Below are 19,019 nucleotides of genomic sequence, written 5' to 3'. Positions count from 1 at the left end.
CATTCGGGGCATAGTGAGATGTCACTCACAAAGAAGACAAACACGCGGTAAGGAAAAATTAGGATTAGATTACGGATAGGACCACAGACGGGATCACGGACCAGATGTGAGAAATTCAAAGAATATAAGGATAAATAAGCAGAAGGAGGGCTGTATGATTTTCAGTCAAGCGGTTTTTTGGCTGTCTTATAGATCAATATTTCTGTTTTTGTGCCAAAAAAGCTTCGGTTTTTCTGATTAGTATTCATTGCGGTTGTCCGTTTTGAGTGGCTTCTGCATCCTCTAGGAGGCGAAGCCACATATGTGGTCGAAATGAGTGAGTGAGTGAGTGAGTGAATGACAGAATTCCGATGTTTACCCAATTTTGACCCGTTATTTCCCACTGCTACTTATTGTTTGGTTGGAGAATCTTCGCACTCGATACACTGTTGAGTTCCCTCCTTTTGTGAGTTCTGGTTAAAAGACACTGGCGCATTATGTTTTCAGTTCTTGCCGTGACATTACGAAAGACATCAGAAGACGATAAACATCTCACAATCATTTCATGATTGGGCGCTATTACAACAAAACTTTTCTTTGCAGAAATATCTTAATAGGTGTGATCGGTGCACCATGAGACAAATAGAAAACTGTTCTTGGAGAGCTTGCGTATAAAATACTTGCTGAGAGTAACATCATTGGCACCCTCAATGGTTCCCAAGGTCATGTCTTTGCAAAAACAGTAAACTCTGTTTATTTAAGGAAATGGGGCCTAGGAAGACAAGAAGACATTCCAGAAAAATTATGACTCTCTCTTCTCTCACACATTCCCCTCTAAAAATAACTTTGGAATTATGGCATAACTCGTATTAAAAAACAAAAGAGTGATAAAACCTGAAACAGCTTTCTATGCAGACATCACAGTTCTAACACTACTAATAAACACTGCTTGCATTCAGACTTGTAATTCTAAAATCATTGATTGCCCATACAAAATTTAAATCCGTTTAAATTTCCAACGAAAAAACCCTGTTTTTCAAAGATGTGCTCACCGAAATTGACACCTGAAACTGCAAGCAACGCTTGAAATACTCGACTGAAAAGGATAAAGGTTTACGTCGGCCAATTTTTCAAATTAAAACGGATTCTGTTAGAGGAAAGATAGATCTGCCATTTTCCGTGCATTGATTTCTCGTGAGTTATAAGGATTTTCAGGAAATCGCTCGACCGAAGTGACCGAATTTGGAGTATTTTCAAGTGCAAAAGGATGATGCTTCTACTTCGTAAAAATCGTTCATTTTAGGTGCAAATTGTAGGTACATCTTTAATGTTCAAAAAGCCCCGCGTTTATTTAGAAGCAAGTACTTTTTAAAATCAGAATAGAGATTTTTACGAAGCCTAGTGGGCCAATTATGGTCCATCATTCAATCAAAGGCTCTTCAAAGCGAATTTGCCATCAAATTTGCCGCTTTATCGGTTTTGAATAATTAATTAATGTCTACGTATTCTGTCCGATATCATTTACTCTACTAACGTAATACTTCTAGTGCAAAACTGCATAACATTTCTTTAAAAATACAATGATATAATGAAAATACCGTAACTGGTTTACAAAGTAGTACAGCTATTACGATCAACAACACGGTAATTTATCCTCGTATGGGAGAGTGGGTAAACCTCTCATTCTTGGCAGGGGTGGACCGCCTGATTCTTGCAATTTATACCCGATTTCAGAACACGACGGCTGTAAGACCCCTTGAGGTAGTACACACTTTCATGGCTTACATGGAAATGAGAAAGGAGGTTTAAATCACGCTAAAAACTACTTCTGCGCCATTTGATGTTTACCCAAGATTCTCTTACTTTTGCTAGACATGAACGTCAGTTTTAGCTTTTTGCAAGCGGTAAACAGCCCAAATAACCCCGATGTAGCTTATTCATAAAATCCTAAATTTAACATATCAGTTGCAAGTCTGAGACCAAAATGTTCTAACAAACTAACAGCTAACCAACAACTTACTCCCTGACTTCATTGGCTACTTTATGTCTCATGGTGCAAAAACAAACAATCAAAATAAATTCGGCAACATTACCAAAAGTCTTTACACCAATGTTTTCCAGTGCAATGCCCAAATGAATGTCGTCGTCACACGAATCCACCCGTCCCTCGTTTTTTAGAGCTTGGCAATAATTTTGTGAGGCATTCTTGATCATCGCACGCACAACATCCAAGTTAACATCAGGAAGATGCTTGGAATATCTCTCAGTAAACAGGTTATGGATGGGCGTTAGAGTGTACTTTATTGGAACTGGATTCTCTTGGACAGAGGAAGCCCACGTCATAGCATCACCGTTGCTCGGGGGAGCTGCTCCTACAGTGATTGTCCTTATTCCCACAGACTTCTGAATGTTGTGAAAAGCAGATCTTTGCTCTGAGTCCATTGAAAATCCTCCTCCAATACTGAAGGTCCCTGAATAGCTGGCTTGTACTTCTACACTAATTTTCTGGCTCCTGAGTCATGAATACTTTGTTTGACTCATTTTATGGTTCTTCATGAATCGTGCTCCAAACGTAACCTCTGACAGGTTACGAGTTCCGTAATATTTGATGAACTCAAAGACTGCATCATTGTTACCGTTTCAGTTGGATAGTCTCTTCGCCAAGCTTACAAACCCTGGATGAAAAGGAGGGGGATCCGTGTCGTCCATTTTGCTGAAATAATAACGGTACTGAGCCTGCGAAATGATGTACAGGTACTCTCCTGACGACATTTGTACCACAGATTCTTTATAGCTTGCGCTTGCGCTAAATTTTAAGGCCCATCCACCTCCTATGGTATGAAGAACATTCTTTTAGTTTTAGTCGTCTATTGGCACTGGAATAGTGAAGGTTTGTTGTTTTTGTTTCTAACAAAGCATTTGGATGTCAACTGAATGAGTGCCTGCCTGTTCGTATGATTGTAAGGAAGCCATGGGAGACGAGCAATTTACGTTTCTCTCGTTATCCTAAACTTTTGACAAGATCACTTAATCGTAATTTTGTGACTGCCACAAAGTTTCAGCCTCAAAACATCTTACATGGTTTCAATAGGAGAGGAATTCATTAATGGGTCCTCTCTTCCGCCAAGGTAAGGTACAGTTAAAAAGTTTGGATATCAATGTGATTTCATGGAATACCTATATCTTTTTCCAGACCTAGGTATATCAAAAAAATTCTTTCAAAAACTGGGAACAAGAGTAAATGAGAGTCACTTAACGGTTGTTAAATTTTCCTGTTGTTGCTGATTCTGAAACGAGTTACTCACACAATCATATCAACCAAAAACACGAAGTTATATGAGAAATCAGAGGAGCATAAGCAACGAATGTAAAAACATTTCGCAACGAGCTTTGTCAGAGACAAATCAAGAGACAAAAGAGTTTTTTTTTAACCCACCTTCAATGTTAGCAGATGCCTCAAGAGACAGCCTGAGATTTTATGGGATTTTAGTGGATGAAAGTAAGGTTATGCTTTTTGTAAGAATTGAAATTTCCAAATTTTAGTCTTCTTCGTCACTATGTGTTTTTAAACAGACGGTGAATCTTAGTAAATGAGCCAAAAAGTTAAATTAGCTACTTGATAGGAAAAAGACATTTGCGCTTGTTTTTCTTGCTCATAAAAATTGTTTACTGACTCTTCGAAGGTCTAAATCTATTCGTGGACAAGGAAAAGATTGAAGCTATGAAATGTTTCCCACATAATTACCTTAATACCAATGGCAATATTTAATTATACCAATGGTAATAATCAGTGAGTCAACATTTTTATCCCTGTAATTTTAAACTTAACAAACAGTATCTTCTTTAAACATTGATATCATCATTGACGTTAGTTTTCCGTCATGGACCTGTGTTAGCAATGTAGAGAAGCGCGCAGGAATTTTCCTTGTTTACTTCGAGCCTAATTTTTTTCTTTAAATTTTATAGTTCTCCAAACATTAAAAATTAACGGTCCTAAAGTAGAATGTTGACCGGGTTCGAGCGGCGTAGAGTCTTACGAAATATTACTTGTAACATACCTGCTCTAAATTTTGGCATCCGTATGGCTTAAATTATAGGATTTATTAGCGAGTTGATCACATAAAATGAAAACACCGCCGTTAGAATGTGAAAAGCATAATTGGTGGGAAGGCTGTATAGTAGTTTAAAATCAAAAGCTGCTTCACCCCAGAATATCACAAGCGGCAGGAAAGTTAAGAACGACCCGAATGTGACGAGAAACATTGTACTCCCTCAGGCCGGCTGCACCATGGGGTTGAGCAAAACGATCACCACGAACTTTGATATAAATAGAAACATGGCATGCAAATATAACTAAAGAAGAATAGAAATATATGAGAAAAGGACCGAAGTAATTTTAAAGCTGACGTGATTGAAGTTTATAAGTCCAAACACTAAAGACATAACGACTACAGGGACTAATCAAGTAACAGTTATAACTACTCCAGAACAGAACGATGCTTGGAATGAAAAAATGTCGCGTGTGTTCGCTCTAATGAAATAAAAACGAGGTTAAGAAGCGAGACTTTATCAATATTAAACCCAGTAGCCCTCTAAAGTCTCTGAGATCTCACAATTAGAGCGCTTAGCGGAAGCGTGAAGCCGGATTATAAGAGTCGTCCTTACAGACGAGAAGGAATGCGTCAAAGGCGTAATTCTCAGTCTTATTTTCACAAGGAGGATCCCCTCCCCTGCCAAATTCCTTGAAAGACGCTAGTGCATCAGGAAACAACGACAAAAACTACACAATTTTATCTGACAGACTGATTCACCCATTAATCAACACTCTGTGTTTACTTGCGGTGCAAAAGGTATCAATTGACCTCAAAATTTCTTAAAATACTGTAGACTCTTGAGTAGACTTTGAAGAATTAAAAGGTCTCAGAGATCTTGGAATCAGAAATATCCGTTCCCATGCCTGATTGCGTGTACCGTAAAAAGAAAATTAAATTCATTAAAAAAACAACAACAACAACCTTACTCTGCTTTAATTTGCTATTACAAGATTATTTCAATGTTGGTTGTCTTTCACTGCGATCACTTAAACGATGCGTAAAGAATTGCAAGAGTCTTATTTACAAACGAGAAGAAATACTTCGAAGGCTTAACTGAGCGAGGGGATCTTTACGACTATGTTAGCCCCCTTTCCCCAGAAAGACCCTACTGCATCACGTAACGAAGACGATCAACAACACAATTTTATTTAACACGGACTCATTCAATGATTATTAAAGGTTCTTCCGTTAGTGTGCGGTGCACAAAGTATCTATAGACTCTTGAAGTCGTTAGCTATCGGTTTTATAATCACTATACTTATTACACCTAGACAACTTGCAGTTTACTCAACTCAAACCTACTGCACGGAGAACAACAAACATAACATGAAAAGTTAAAATCAGATGCTTAAAAAAGCTCCTTACACCAATCTAAAATTATGTGCCAACACAACATAGGTTAACTGAGACCATTACTTTGAGTTGGAGAGTATGCTTTTATAAATCAGCTACTGAGGAACGTTTAATAGTATAAAGTTCCTATACGCTTCTATGAAACTTGGCATTTTTCATTGTGCCTAAATTTTCACAGGTTTAGGCGTTCTTGTGATTAAAATTAGACAGTAGTGATTCTGACTTTCGAGCTAACAGAGGTGACCTCTAAATCTCTTAGCATAGTCATTTTAAGCCTTGTGTGTACATCACAACAGACACTTGGCAGGACACCTAACAATTTAAACAAATATGGCACCTTCGAGCACGTTAACGAAAAAAAACATCAACAAAACAGAAATGAATACTCTCAACTGACAACAAAATAATGTTTGCACAAGCTGGCTCCTTCGTCTAATTCCTTTTCTTGCGTTCAATATCACAGGACATACGCAAAAAAATTAAATCTAATTATCTAATTTAAAGCCACGCTTAAGTTTAACAGTAACACGCTTTCCTCCAGATTTCTCGAACAACAAGATGCAACTAATGTTGCTTCCCCCTATTTGTAAACAACATAAACAACAAAGCCAGCAATCGGTAAGCAAATCCCATGGCAAATAAGACTGCTACACAAGAGCTGTAGTTATCCAGTGTATAACCATTCCTTGTCGATAGCCTATGCACATAGCCCGCCATGACTTCTGGGTAACGAATAGCTTCCTTTTCAAACAGCGCCTCCAGGTACCAGCGGCAGTAAGACAGGCTGTAGATCACTGGACCCAGCGCGCTTTCTGCCATTTTACACAGTGTAGGAGAACTGCCTGCATATTCAGTGCGAGATAGAAATAGAATTATGTCAATTTACGAAGAAAACCGGCAGCAGAGCAGGGTGAGGGCAAGAAACACTCAGCAGCATGAAATTGGTATTGCAAAATAATTAGTAACGACATTTAAATAAATTGTTCCACGATCGCGCCTGGCAAATATTACATTGTAGGAGTGCCAACTCATGCATAATCGCAAGTCGATAACGTGGACAAATTGTTAAGATTTGAAAGAGTTTTTGCCTATGCCAAAAGCGTACGCAACAGACATTCTGGTAAATTTTTAAAAGCTCGGTTGTGTTTGGCTTGGTTTACGATGGGTTGCCTTCGGTATCGCTCTAAACTTTGTTTGCCCAGACACCGAATCCGAAACAATATAATGTCCTAGATTTGAACTTTTAGCGCAAGTAATTATCAGCAATTAGGACTTTCCTCATAATTTCGTCATATTCGAGACAGAGTTGACGAGAAGTTTCCTCTGTTTCAGTAAGGCCGGTGCTTATTCACCGCCGGGAGAGGGGGGAAGGGGGGGGAGGATTATGGTTTTGCCACGATGAAATTTATTTGATCCTTTAAGGCTCCGTTGTATTCTTATGACCCCCCCCCCCCTCATTTGAGCTCAATTTTCTTAATTTCCCCCCCCCCCCCACCTTATTGGCGACGACTGATTCTTCCCTCTGCCCTCCGCCTCCCCCTTAAACATACGATCTCCCCAAAATTCTCCACCCTCTTCCCCAGGCGATAAGTAATGTCCAGTAACCCAAAGGTAGCAAACCGATACAATACCTCAAAGCAGCGAAGTCAAATTGATTAACGTGACACATCAATACAAATTTTCTTAAGTTCCATTCTCTATTGTCTATCCCTCTTCTATCTCCCCCTCGTATTACTGTTTGTCATGATAACCTTTCCTTTGTTTACCTGCCACAAGAGAGGAAATGAGTGCAAAAGTAACAGATGCCATCTGTGAGTTTTTGGGGCTGAAGATAGCGGATATGCAGTATCCCGCTCCGGTGCAGGCGAACTGAACTCCAAGAGTGGCGGCATAATGAAATCGGAAGTAAGCTAAAAAACAATTTTTAAAAAAATTAGAACAGACACGTAGATCTAAGTTTGAAAGGTAAAGAGGGGTGGAGGGAGGTATAACTGTGCGCAAGAGGTAATGAACTGTTTATTAGGGACCTTAAGCAAACCACGACGGCGACGACAACAAGGACATGGAAAAACAAAAGAACTAATTTGCAGAACAATAGCTCAGCACGTGCATTTTAAAAACTTTCTACATTTCTTAGCCGTCCTATGCAAAACAACATCGTGAAATCTCCACAATCTGCGTCGTCTGCGAAACGAAACCGCGACGGCAAATTATTTTAATTCCCATTCGGAACTCAACGCTTCTTTTATACGTTATGCTGAAGTTGAGGTGTGGCGTCGTATGAGACGGTAAACAAATGCAGCCATTTTTTAAATTCTAATTTAGGGCAGAAATTCATTTTTTAATCGAAGTCTTCCTTGGCGTTGCTGTTCTGACTGCTTAAGGTCCCTATTATCTCATGCTGTGCGAGTGCCCGGCCTCAACCCTAACATTCTCTGACTTTCTGGCCTTACGTCAAATATCGCACTAACGGACACTACTACTTTGGTCGACTGCGGACGTTTGTAGACGCCGCAAGGGGAAAAAGTTGAAAGAAAGTACAAAGAGAATCTTCAAAAATTATCAGGTTGACAAGAAAGAGAAAAACAGAGGCCCGCGCTATTCTAATAGTTATGAAAACCCAGGCCTATGAGATAAAACGACATCGATTTCTACCTCTCGGTGCAATCAGTGGATACAGCAGGCTCAAATAAACAACAGGAGTGATGATGATTATGGGAATCTGAGCGACATTGACAGCCACAAAGTAACTTATCCTGTTGACACCAGCTGCGGCTTCACTGCAATGTAAAGTTAATGATGAAGATCAAATAGGAATAAAAGTAATTAGTAAACCACTCACATTCCAACAGCTTAATGAAAGATGCGATTTCCAAAAATTTCCAAGAAAATCGATACGTTCCAGTCAGATTCTTCTCCTAATCATGTCTCTGGAACGTGGAAGTCCAATTTTTTTCCCAAAAAGTTAAAAAAATTTTCTCTTTGTTGTTCACATATCGAAAAAGAAAGGATCCATATCCACCGTCTTCTTACTTGTCTTCGTTGTCGTTTATGTCTTCGTCGCTGCACTTCGTCTTCGATGCCATCTCACCGTCGTTGTCGTCTTCCGAATCGTTTCGTCGTCGCCCTAGCCGTTATCGCCAAAAACGTGTCGTTTAAATGTCCGTTTTTCTCGTCATTTTCATTGTCGCCGTCGTCCTCTGCATTTTCGTCTCTACTGTCATCGTCGATCGTCTTTTTCGAATCGTTATTCACACAGATCAAGAAACACAATTCTCTACCCCTTACCGCCAGAAAGTAGTCCTAGTGCTACCAAAACATCTCAAAGCAGATAACATGGCGGTCAGACCAATTGCTAAGGAGCTGAGAGTGACGAGAGTGAAGAATTCGTCAAGGGGAGCCTGGTGATAGAAATAAAAAAGGTATTTTCAACTGGGACGAGTCATCACCTAAGATAGGAAGAATACAAAGAATGTAGAAAAGGTACTCTGGGATTCAATGTTTAGCGCGGGAAGTTTTACAAATCTCGCCTAGTGCGAGAAGCTAAGCATCGGTGCTGTGATAATATTCAGTTACTGACGACAACTTGGCTATCACAGTTATTTAAAATATCTTGACTTTTGGGACCCTTGCTTCTTTCCAAGAAATGTTAATTTGCGTTGCACTTTAATCTTTAGCAACAAATCTCTCTGAGACTAAGATATATGAAAAATTTTAAAAACGGCGCTCTTAGTCAAAACCATTTTGCGCGCTATGTATCACACCAGCAGTAGTGATCCTTATTTGCAAAATGTTAAATACTGTCTACATAAATGCCAACTAACCTCCTTCCTGAGGGCCCCAAGGGTACCCCCTGCAAGTAACACCAAGAACTGATCCAGAAGAAGTGATCGTGACAGACGAAACTGCAGTCGAATCTCACGACGAAGAAACGTGATGAACTGAATCAAGAAGTTGGGCATCTGCCTGTCTTGATCTGAAAATGAAAATTGAAAGGGCGATCACCTTCTACTAAAGCAAGTAAGTCTCGTTGAAGAGAGGGAAGTCAAATAGAATATGAAGTTGAACATTACAAAAACGTGAGACATTGGAATTTGAATGGTCCGCAACGTTCAACGAACTGCTGACGACCATCATCAGGCTATTTCCTTTTCAGGCACAGACTGTAAGACGAGTTCCCAAAGTTGCAGCTGCGCGCCCAGTCAGACTAATCCACCATGATATTAATTAACAGATCGTATCGATGTAGGGCTTCATCAACTTTCAACATGTCGAGTCAGAAGTAAAGAAATGATCCTCGCAGTTGTGCTGCAATTAAAGAGATTGCCCTAAAGAAGCCTGAAAAAAGTTAGGCTTCAACGGAATTGGAACCCGTTTCAACATGTCGACTGTAAGCGATTTCTATTTCCCATGGTAACTTAGTAGTCACTTCATGTATTCGTTCCTTTCTGTTTGGATCCTTCCTTAATACCAGCAATCAACAACTGAAGTCAACTCAACTCTGAAGTAAATTCTCCGCTAAGAAGTAGAAGCATAGATCGCGAGATATCGTTGCGAATGCGAAGAATCGCTGACAGTATAAATAGCTTTGAATGAGAGATTTCTAATTGCCACGGACGATTCCTAATCAATCGGCAGATACATGCACACAAACTGACTGAAAAACATCGATTAAACCTTTAACTCCCAAGATCTGATTGTTAATTCTCCCCTGTAGCTGCTACACATTTCCTTGTAAATTAGTTACGAGAACTCGGTGCTAGATCTAGATAGCAGCTTCTACCTGATAAGTTTGAATATTCTCATTACCTGTTTGCTGAAGAATGTATGGATGGGAGAAGTTTTATGTTAATCACCTCTGGAAGTTAAAGGGTTAATATCGATTGATTTAGGCGACAATTAATTATCATTGATCGCGGGGAACAGACTTGTAATACCTTTGGAAATCGCTGAGTACCTTTATTTGGGTTTCTCCTAAACATTCCCAGAAAAGATGTAAAAGGAAATTGCTCTATCCCGTCATCTGGAACTGCCCGACTCCCATCAGCAGAGTCGGTGTTTTCAGCGCCCGTGTTATTTTCAGCAGTAAACTCCTCCCAACGCTCGGATAAAGTACCAGTTGATTCCTCAGAGCCCTTACACAATCCGCCGATGACATCCATGTAAAAATCTGCTGGGTTCACTTTCTCAGGTATTTGAAATCCAAGCCTATCAAAGTAGTTTTCTGCCTCTCGTACACTTCCTAGGAAGACGGTTAGTCCACCGGGCGCAAGAAAGAGAACTTTGTGGAATTTACCTACAAAAAAACGAAAACTGGAACACGACAACCAGAAAAAGGGGTTGAATTATAAATTTTAGGTATTTCTGTCTACGTTTTGAGGCGGCAAACAGGTTAGAGGAGAAAAATTAAACTTGTTTCAATTTGCAATTCAGACTTACTGAATATTTCGTATCTTGGCTGATGAATGACGCAAACAATTGTCAGTTTCTTTTCTTCAGCTACGGCCTTCAACGCATCCACAACCATCAAACTTGAAGTACTGTCCAGACCACTGCAAAAGAAACAACAAAGGAAGTGCAGAGTTCAATGAATCCAAAATGGAAGCACCTTAATATCAAAGCCTTAGAATGCATAATCAGACGACTACGGTGGTAAAAAAAGGGACACTGGAGACCTATGGTAACGACTCATGATATTTTGCCTTGATGTGCCTTCAGCGGCTGAGGATTCGAAATACCATCAACTGTTTCATCACCTTAAGAGAAACCTAAAAGAATATCAGTATCAAATGCAAGAACTCGCTAAAGAAATGTCCTACCTCGTCGGCTCATCAAGAAAAAGCAACGTCGGTCAGTCACCAATTCCATTCCTATGTTGACGCGTTTCCTTTGCCCTCCAGAAATGCCTCTTGATTCCTAGTAAGACAGTAAAAATAAATAAATAAATAAAACAGAACAATTAGACAAGCAAATAAACAAACTAGACTAAATTAATCCAACGAAAATGACACATCTACACGTAAAACTCGAACCGCAATAGATAGAAGCCATACAAATTCGAAGCTGTAAAGGCGAGATGCTGTTTTCAACGGCGAGTTGCGGGCACAGTAATTCGTTGTAATGGTGTCATGATAATATACTGAATAATCAAGAGTTGGTCCTCACACTGGCAAGCGTTTTTCTCTTTAGAAAGCCCATACCTCGTCTCCAATCTTTGTATTCTTGACGCGCGCCAAATCAAGAAGATCCAGGACCTGCCAAATCAAAAGGGTCGATTTACTGTTTCAATTTTATTATTTGATTTAACGGTAAAGTGAGTTATGTAGAACGAGCTTACCTATACAGTTCTCTTATTAGCATTATTCAGTTTCAGTAATATACAAGAGTTTAATCGGCGACATACCTCGTTGACTTTCTTTTCTTTTCTTCTTGGGAAATCGAGGATGGCAACCTGAGATTTGCTTGATAAATCAAAACCTCCTTTACTGTCAGTGATCTGTGCATGATATCTTCCTGAAGGAAAAAGAGTACAAGTTTAATAGAGGCATATATTGTGGATGAGCACAGGATTAATTCCTTACGCTGCCTGACACAGAAGTTTCCTTTATATCCTTGCTTTGAATCATATTCTTTTTCAATCTAATTTCAACACTGCAGCAATAACTCGAATTGTCCCAAGCATTTTATTATATACAACTTAACCCATCTCTGGACTAAATTATATATTACGTTTGGCTTCTTTCTGTGGCTAAGACTTGAAAATTCTCACAAATGCTAACTCGTTAACGGTATCTGATCACTTCTCTCCATGGCTAGATCACTTCAAGTCACTTTACTCCAACCAAAGTTGATCTCTCCACAATAAAAGTTACCTCGCTCCATACAGAAGTGACTTCGCTCCATGACATAATTCTGTTTTAAGCGTATATATGCTTACTACGATTAGAGTGAAAACCACGTGTTAATGTGCGAGCGCTCAATCCTTGCTCATGTGTGAACTTATGTTAAGTCAAGCTTGTTTGTTTTCGGCATAGCACGCGCGAACTTAACCTTTCAGAATTGTTTATTTGGAAAAGTTGAATGTGCTACCTCTTAACCGAGCTATTAAAAGGTTCTTTATCACTCACATTAGTGACGTTAAAAACATAAGCGCCAATGAACTGTTTTGAGTTGTATAAGATTCAACTTTAGGCATTAAAACTGTACTAGATTGTTGATGTTTTCTTGTCCAACGTAACACCCACGTGTTATGTGCGAACTTAAGGAGAGAGTTCAATGATTCATTAGTAAGCAACAATTGTTCTAATCAACTATGGCCAATCCTTGCGCGTTTTTTTTTCCAAAATTACAAATTTTTGATCCTAGAAATCTGTATGAAGGGTAGGACTTTTTTTTTTCCGGGTATCATGCCAGCATTGAGCGACAATCGCAAAGTTATCAAACAGTCAAAATTTTCGTCATCGTTAACATGTCTGCAAAACTATAAGGCCGATCGAGATACCAAATGATTTAGGGAAGCAGCCTTAAGTATTCCTTCCATGAAATAACTCGGCTCTTTGGGGAATAAAACATAAAATAATTCCTTTTTAGGAAAGTCAAAGAGTAATCGAAAGAAATTATATTTATTGTAACCAAGTGCAAGCGAACGCTAACAGAAACATAATTCAAAATCTAAGATCCACATGAATAAATAGGGTAAGTTCCTGATGTGCTTCTTCGTCGGTGGGAGAGTGTAAAAGTGTAATTTTGGTATTACCAACTGAATTGATAACGTAAATTGGCCACGGTAAAAAGTTTCAAAGCTGACGTTACGAGCGTTAGCTGTTCGTCCGAGCGAATGGAGTAATTGTGGGTTGTGTGTGTGTTTCTATGAAGAAAATGGAGCTGAGCTATTAGTGGGAACATGGTGACGAGAAAATAGGAATAAAAGTAGTTGAATGAAAAGCGATTGTGATCAGTGGAGATTAGGAGTGCCGATTTGAGAAATAAGTTTTTGTTCCAGATTTTTGCGGCTTTACGGACTGCCTAGATGTAAGAAAAGGCCACAAACTGTCAATATGCTAACAATGATCAGGGAGATAAGCCTGGACTGGTTTGGAAGCGTCCTTGTCATTTCTATCTGCGTCGCGAAGGTGTTCTTGGAATCGGTCACCTAATCGCCTTCCTGTTTCACCAATGTATGACTACTTAGTGAGTGTAAGTTATACAATAGTTGACATTGGGCTGAGGTGCACGTGAAGTGATCAGTGATCAGTGATCTTAACAGATAACGTTATGAATGGAAAGGACAGGTTTTGCATCGTGAGCTACCGCATTCGAAAGTTCCATGTTGGTCATTGGTTTGAAATGAACTTCTGACCAAAATGTTTTTGTCGTGTTTGAATGAAATTATTGGAGGTTGCAAAAAGATAGTACCAGTCTCTGAATCATTTAAAAGTAATTTAAAGTTTTTGAGAAGAAAGATCTAATTGCGGGGCTGTAACGGTGAAATGTACGAGTGAATGGAATGCGATCGGTATTTTCCTTCTGTGCCGTTTGTAGCGCTGATCGTCGATCAATTTGTTGAGCACGGTGATGGCCCTCTAAAACGACATCGATAGAAAAAAACTAAGCTGTTGCTTCTTAGTTTCTGACGCAAAACTAACCTGCGGAACAAATCCTGTGATGTTTCTGAAAACACCCAAGTCTTGTACAAAGTTGTCGTTGATGAAGAGACTACCCGCGCGTTTCTGAAAACAGAAATAAAAAACTGCAGTAAGCGGCCTTGAATTTGTTTAATTAAGTGAACCCTAATGCTTTCTAAGAGTATGTTGCATCGTATTCCCAGATCTCTCTTCAATCTTAGTTCTGTTCATCATGTCAATTACTTTCACGCTCCTGAAGTCACAATAGGTTTACAGCGCGAGTTAGAACATGCATGTCATAAGTAGTGATTGCATTGTCGCAACAGTAAATTTTATAGTCGTGGTATTGTAAATATTAGTCTCAACTGCAAAAAAAAAAAATAACAAGAAAAAGTCCTAAAATAGTATTTTCCGCAAGTTATCAATGACATGCTTTCCCTTTAAATGATGGAAATATTTAGTTTTCCTTGATCGGATTCTATTAGCTAAAGCCCCCTGCAAAGGACTAACCATCCAGCCATCCCCTATATTGTTAATGGCCATTTTTAAGGATGATTCCATTAGCTTCAATACTATCGAACCATCTTCAGTTCCGGACACAAGGGAAAGTAAAATCCTGATAGCACCTAAGAATGCGTCAATTTTTACAGCATCCAGGGACTGATCACACCCTTGAGCTCAAGAGTGCTGAAGTCAATAATTGGCTCCAGTGAGATTATTTTAGTTACACTTATTTCACATAGAAGACCAACCCCATAATACGCTTTTCCACTAAGGGTGTTAAGAAACGTTGTTTTGCCGGATCCCGAGGGCCCATTACCGCAGTTACTTCCCCAGGTAGGAGTTGACCGGACACGCCTTGAAGAATGGCTACCTTAGTCTGTTAAAATGAAGAAAACAACACACAACGCATAAGTACATAAAAATCCTATTACCGACAATGTGTGTGGTGTCAAATATTTGTAGAAGTAAGCTCTGACTTATTCTTCAGTATTCTCCTTCCACTCAAGATTACGCTCAATTGAAATATATTCAAAGCATAAATTCTTCCTTTACTCTCCAACGCATGCAGAAACTCTTACTTTAACGTAGAGTCCTTCGAAATATATCCCATAAATTGGTTTTTATTTTTTCGTGGCGCACTTTCGCGCCGAATTTTTCTAAGTGTTAACAAGCTCCCTTGTAGTACTTCGGCGCCAAAAATTAACAAAACAAATTAATGAATAATACGAATAACAAGATGATGATGATATCATTTCTATATTATTATTATTTTCACCATCAATACTATCATTATTATTATCATATTTATTATCATAATAGCAGTGGCAGTAGCAGTAGCAGTAGCAGTAGCAGTAGCAGTAGCAGTAGCAGTAGCAGTAGCAGTAGCAGTAGCATAGCAGTAGCAGTAGCAGTAGCAGTAATCAGTAGCAGTAGCGCAGTAGCAGTAGCAGTAGCAGTAGCAGTAGCAGTAGCACTAACCATAGCAGCATTTTGGCTGCCGATAGTACGTGACTAAATAACGTTCCGGACTCGGAAGTTAGAAAAATAACCTTTGGCGAACATTCGTTCATGAGATTGACCGTTACTTGGAGATTGATAACAAAAGACCTCCTTCCTTCCCCTCTCCCATCTCACAACCAGGTAGTTACCTTTTAAGAGAGAGGCTCAGGTTTTGAAAACGAATGGTGATGGTTTGTGTCTTGGGCTCCGCCTCCTCTCGGTATTTATCCAAAGTGTTCCTCCTCCCGATATCCTCTTCCATTCTTGACCGTCGCTTGCGAAGAGTCTCTTTGTTACATAACGTTCACACCATTCTATAAGTTTTTCTTCGTGGTTGAAACAAAGCAAAAGCAACAGCATCACCAGCAATATTGCAAAGATGAGTAAAACACCACCAGGAGCGCTGACAGGAGCTGAAGACCCTTTTTTGCATATAGAGAGAATCTGAAAATAGACCAAAATAAGACTGTGCCCAACAAGGAGTTGTACATGCAACAACAGGGATGGCATCTACCACATGTTTCTGCCATAAAATGTAAATAAACGATAGAAGATGAATTGATATTCTCTATTCCCTTTTTGCTTCACGCAGATGCAAAAGCAACTGGGATAAGTAATGCAACTTCGACGTGGACAGCAAATTTGCAACTCACTGCCCCGAACCAATCTCGCCAAAGTCAGCTTCACTTAGAAAGGGGTTTGGCGCCTTGAAATAGTCTAGCTGTAAAGCCACAGAAGGCACAAATTTGTTCCTCCTTAAATCTAGTTACAATGATTTCTTCCTCGTTAATGAACTAAATCCATATAATGTACAGCATTCATGAAAAGGATTCATTTTATGAGCATTATCTATTATTCTTTGCAGTTTTAGCATTTGCTATCGATATTCATATTTGAAGTAAGGAGTAAAAGTTAGGTGAAATAATTCTGAGATTATAGTATTTCCATAGACATACACAATGTTCATAGTTTTGGACTTGGATTTCACACGGGCAAATAGCCTTAAAAATCTCGTTCATCTCGCATCTGTCTGTAACGGCTGTTGCCACTCAGGAAATGCTTCGGATGTACACTATCGAATAACACTGTGATTTTTACCGACAATGCAACAAGATTAGTTACTCTTACCGGACATTCTTGAGGTTTCACGCTTCCATTTCGACAGAAATATCCACTTGGACACGTCTTTTGAATGGTGACGTTTGGGCAATAGTTGCCTGGAGGACAGGGAACTGGAAGCTGGGCTCCAGGGCAAATATACTTTGAAGAATCAAAGATAGGGATGGACTGAGAAGGACTGCAGCATTTTCCACTCTCGCGGCACAATTGGGGTGATTTTTTCTAGAAAAAAGATGATTTTTTTCATCATGAACTGAGCATACTACGGGCTCTGCCATTAAGGATATGAAATCATAAAGATCGTCGCTTAGAACAGAGCATTTAGTAGCGTAAATCTACCATTAAAAAAACCTCAAGTGACACTGGTTTCATTAAACGTTGACTTAAACCTTATTAACATTGTCTTGCATGATTGCATGAATACTTTATGGAAGATCACTTTGGCAACCCCCCCCCCCCTCCCTCCCAGTTAACTCTAGGCACCACCCACGAGTGAGGAGAAGTCGAAACTGTTTTTTGCCTTTATCTGGAAACTGATTTTAGCTCAAGACAATTCTCCGCGGTACCCATTCACACCTCTGGGTTGTAAGGACACTATAAAATTAGACTACTTTGCACCAGAGACCCAGCCAGTGTCAAACTTCTCGACCCAGAGTCAACACACTAACTTTTAGTCCACCGCTTCTCCCACTCTGTGTTGAATAAAATCATGAAAAACTTACCGTAGCGTTAACTATTTTATCCCTGACACAGTATGCTCCCTTTGGACATGGTATGATACAGAGTTGGTCCTGGGGACAATAGAAGCCTGAAAACATTCATAAAGTCAATATTTCCTTAATTTTACGATAGATTCTTACTTCAAGCAGACAGATGACTTTTCGCCTTAATTGCGTTTTTGGTGAGAGTTAAATTCATCCCTTTCATGAGATCATGAGAACAATTTAGTTTTCATCATTGCGCTGCCTCTTCTATATCTAATTCATCAACCCAAGAGTGTAGAGTCGACCCCTTTTATTGCGGACACCCTCGAGGGGGGGAATAGATTTAGTGTCCGCAGTAGCGAGAATCTGTAATAGCGGGTTACGAGAGAAAAAAATTGTTTTCTCTCTAAACATACGAAATAATATGTAACTACGCAAACATGAATCATTGAAAATCCTTTATTTACCAATTTGGCTCTGTCACAATGCAAAGGCCTACTTAAATCTGTCTACAGAAATCAGCAGAGACGACAGTAATAAACTAACCAAGTTTCGATCCCGACCTGAAGTTCGTTACAAAACGGAAAGCGTCTTAGGATCCTTTTAACAAAATATCCAGCCTGGTTGAGTTATTTTCTTAGTTAACCTCCATTTTTTTCCTTGATAACACGTATCTCTCGTCTGCACTGGAGCTATCCGCTAATAGATTCCAGTGGGATTGTTTTGCAAGTTGTGACAACATGGTTTTGATTTATTTTAGGAGAAGGAATGAGAAGTAGTTTTTCCCCCGCACCCATTCCATGACCGCACTTCGGAAATTGATAGTAAATAGATCTTATCCATAAACCGCGAAATAAACCACTATTTTAATGAATTTTCCGCGTTTAGACATTAATATGAAAGCTGCTAACTATATTTCATTATAACAAACAACCGTAAGTTGTTGCAACTTCCCACTTCCGGGATGGCAAAATGATAAAATATCATCAGGGAACTACAAACTTAGGAAAGAGTGTTTTTTCGTCTTGTCACGAGCGTGGGACAAAGAAAAAATTCTGAGTCCCCATGAGGAAGAAACTCAAACCATTCGGATTTGGAACGTGACAAGACGAAAAAACTACTTTCTTAATTTCACCGAGCTCAAAAACTTATCATCTCTACTTTTCTGGCAACTAACAAACTTACCCATCAGGACCAGGGGTTCGAGTCTCCTTTCAAACTTTGTTGAAGAAAACTCCAGCCTCACAAGCTGACGAATTTTGAGGTTTCATACCAAATGGTTTTCCACTGCTTCTCTGCGTTGGACTTGGAATCCTATACTAGGAGTAGTGGGTTGTCGCTTGTAGCGGAACACAGTTTTGCCAACGGACAACAGACATCAATGTACTTTGTGGGACAGCAAGATGCGGGTCAATCGTCAAAATCATCTGACACACAAAGATTAAACAAAACAAATTTGAATCTGAATATTAATTTTAACTTGTACGTTTGATAGAAAATAAAACTGTATATGTCTAAAGTGACTTTTTCCTCTACAGCACAACTTTTCGTTCTTCTTTACACTGTGTTAACATCCTACGTTTAATTCCCTACAATTTTCTTTCTGACTTAATACTGCTCGTGCGTTTTTTATTCCGTTGGAA

The 19,019-nt window shown here is 39.3% G+C and overlaps 2 pseudogenes; both read right to left on the bottom strand.

Annotated features, from left to right (window-relative positions):
• Positions 1–1,995: 1,995 nt before the first annotated feature.
• Positions 1,996–2,751, bottom strand: LOC131799427 (uncharacterized; annotated as a pseudogene).
• A 2,451-nt stretch (positions 2,752–5,202) lies between these two features.
• LOC136279360 (uncharacterized) lies at positions 5,203–18,565 on the bottom strand (annotated as a pseudogene).
• Between the last annotated feature and the right edge of the window lie 454 nt (positions 18,566–19,019).

This window comes from Pocillopora verrucosa, chromosome 3, assembly GCF_036669915.1.
Source record: "Pocillopora verrucosa isolate sample1 chromosome 3, ASM3666991v2, whole genome shotgun sequence".
Classification (NCBI taxonomy): Eukaryota; Metazoa; Cnidaria; class Anthozoa; order Scleractinia; family Pocilloporidae; genus Pocillopora; species Pocillopora verrucosa.
This window is presented reverse-complemented; position numbering and strand designations above follow the sequence as displayed.